We start from the raw sequence: 3,198 nt of genomic DNA, 5'->3' as shown, positions 1-3,198 counted from the left end.
CACTGCCCCGGGCACACAGCACCCTGGGGTGCATGGACACTGCTCTGAAGAACAGTGCTCTGAAGAACCTGTGTGCCCACATTGCCTTCACTGTCTTGCACCAGCTCCAGAAGAAGCAGCCATGATGCCCTGCCTTGTGATGCTGGGGCAGGGAATTTCTGTTCTGAAGCATCTCCTCGTATGCAAAGTAGAAGCAGGGAGAACAGTCCTCAAAAAAGAAAGTCATCAGCTGGGAGGGGTGCTGCAGACCCCTCCAGAAACCTCAGTAGCATTACCCTGCAACTGGCGACTTACCGTGTCACAGATTGCTCCCACCATGAGCTCTCCTCTGTCCTCCCACTCCACGCTGCCTTTCACCTCTCTGTCCTCTCTCCTCCCCTGTCCGCAGCAGCAGGCAGTGCCCGCAGCCCTGCTGCTCTTGGCACAGGAGCTGCTCCTGCACTCGGCTGTCTCTGGGCAGTGCTGACAGGCTGCCACGAGCTGCGGCCCAGCTGAATTCAGGAATTACTCTGTCCCTTGGGATTCCTCCCTCTGGGATATGTTCCATCAAGTAGAGTAACCTGTTTTCCTTCTCTAAAGAGTACAGGGAAACAGATTCCAACATTGCAGTTTATTTCATCAGATAATGATTATCTACCAAAGTTAGAAATGTCCCACGGGAAGTCCTGATTCACATCTCTTAACTAGACAGGACACCCAGACAGGGATAAGAAGGGAGCTTGTTGATCCATGGTGCATATATGATTCAGATGACTTATTCAGATGGCTTATTGGGGCTCCACATGTCTGTTCAGAAGTGCCAGGTTTGGAGAAGGATTCAGCTCATTCATGCACTCCACAAATACATGGCAGGTGGGATTCCCCTTACCAGGCTAAGCATGTACATGGTCTGCTTGCAAGCTCCTGGCCTAAAGGTCCTAATGGAATCACTGGAGATAGAACTTCAGTGGGAGGCCAGGTCAGGAATTTCCTTGGTCATCTCTAATGACCCTGGATGCCTTCTATCCAATAGAGCACCACTCACAATAAAGCTGAGGGACAGGCAGATCCCTACAGCTCATAAAGCTGATATATTCCAGTGGAGACCATTTATAGAATCACAGAATGGTTGAGGTTGGAAGGAGCTTTGGGGATGATCTAGTTCAACCCCTTTGATCAAGCAGTGTCACCTACAGCACGATGCACAGGATCCTGTCCAGGCAGGTCTGGAATATGTCCACAGAAGGAGTCTGCATAACCTTTCTGGGCAACACATGCCCGTGCTCTGTCACCTTCACAGTCAAGGTGCTTTTCCTCAAATTCAGGCAGAATGTCCTGTGCTTCAATTTGTGTCTGTTGCCTCTTGTGCCATCACTAGTCACCACTAAAAAGAGTCTGGGCCATCCTCTTCTGCCCTTTTCATCCTCCTTTCTGGTATTTGCTCACCCTGATAAGATCCCCTCTCAGCCTTCTCCAGGCTAAAACAGGCCCAGTTCTTTCACTTTCTCCTCATGGAGAGATGCTCCAGCTCAATGATCAACTTTAGACATAGATAGACATATACTGGGCTCTCTCCAGTAGCTTCATGTCCCTCTTGTGTTGGGGAGCCCAGCACTGGACACAGGACTCAAGGGGTGGCCTCCTCAGGACTTAGTAGAGAGGCAGGATCACCTCCCTTGTCCTCCTGGCAACAGTCTTCCTACTGCACCCCAGAAGACCACTGGCCTTCTTGGCAGCAAGGGGACATTGCTGGCTCATAAGCAAGCTTCAAGGGGGCTTGAGTGAGAGAAGGCACCTTTCTCTGGTTGCAAGGGACATTTGGAGATCATCTACTCAGATGACGGTCAAGTCAATGTTTGTAAGTACCTGGAAGGCCAGCACCAGGCACATGGCACTGCTCCTGCTTGGGAGGGGGGTCACATTGTCTGTGCTCCTGACTGGACAGCACCAGGCATTAGCAGGTCCATCCATGTCTGTGAGGGTGACTGTGAGCTCTGCTCTTTGCTGAGTCCCGGGCAGGCCAGCAAGAGGCGCCTGGCTGGGCAGTTCCTTGGGAGGTCCCTGCTGGCAGAGCAGCTGTGAGGCCAGCGCTGGCCCATGGCTGGGGACGGGCTCTGAGGCCGCTCCTGTCCCAGCAGCAGCGGCGGGGACGAGAGGGTTTGCTGAGGGTGCCCCGTGGAGGGGCTGACACCTGCAGAGCTCTGCAGCCCTGGAGAAAGGCAGCTCCTTAATCAAGAGGAGGGAGATGGAGCACTTAGCACCATGAATTTGTGCTGCGGGGAGCATGATCTTCTCTGGCGAACGTGGACAAGGAGCAGAGACTTGCGGCCAGCTTCCATTGGACCAGGGAGTCCAGCAAGACCTTTTAGGCTGCTAAATGATCCGAGTGCCTAAGTGAGCATGGTGTAACAAGAGCAGCACGATTAATAATCTGTGATTGCCAGGCTGTTTGTGCTGCAGTAATTCCCCTCCCTGTCTGATGGGTGAGTAAATGTAGACTCAGCTGAATTGCACTCTGAAGATGTGGTAAGGGAAACGATGGGCACTGTCTCCAGCAGCAAGTTCACAGAATCACAGAGTGGTTAACATTGGAAGGGACCTCTAGAGATCATCTAGTCCAACCCCCTGCTCATGCAGGGTCACCTAGAGCATGTGGCACAAGGTGGCATCTAGGTGAGTTTTGAAGATCTCCAGAGAAGGAGACTCCACAACCTCTCTGGGCAGCCTGTTCCAGGGCTCTGGCACCCTCACAGTGAAGTTCTTCCTCACATGGAGATGGAACTTCCTGTGTTTCAACTTGCACCCATTACCCCTTGTCCTGTCACTGGCCACAACCAAGAAGAGTTTCCCTCCATCCTCCCTACATTCACCCCTAAGATACTTACTTCTACATGTTGATCAGATCTCCTCTCAGTCTTCTCTTCTCCAGACTAAAAAGGCCCAACTCGCTTAGGCTTTCCTCATACGATAGATGCTCCAGTCCCTTAATCATCTTGGTTGCTTTATGCTGCACCCTCTCTAGAACCTCCATGTCCCTCTTGTACTGCAGAGCCCAGAACTGCACACAATACTCCAGGTGAGGCCTCACCAGAGCTGAGGGGAGGGGGCAACATCTGCTGGCAACACTCCTCCTGATGCAGGCCAGGATCCCATTTGCCTTCTTGGCCTCGAGGGCACATTGCTGACTCATGGTTGACTACTTGTCAACCAGGATTCCAA

This window comes from Tinamus guttatus, unplaced genomic scaffold, assembly GCF_059628265.1.
Source record: "Tinamus guttatus ecotype Peru unplaced genomic scaffold, ASM5962826v1 Tinamus_guttatus_pri_ptg000537l, whole genome shotgun sequence".
In the NCBI taxonomy this organism is placed as follows: domain Eukaryota; kingdom Metazoa; phylum Chordata; class Aves; order Tinamiformes; family Tinamidae; genus Tinamus; species Tinamus guttatus.
The sequence above is the reverse complement of the archived record's forward strand: the minus strand, read 5'-3'. Positions refer to the sequence as shown.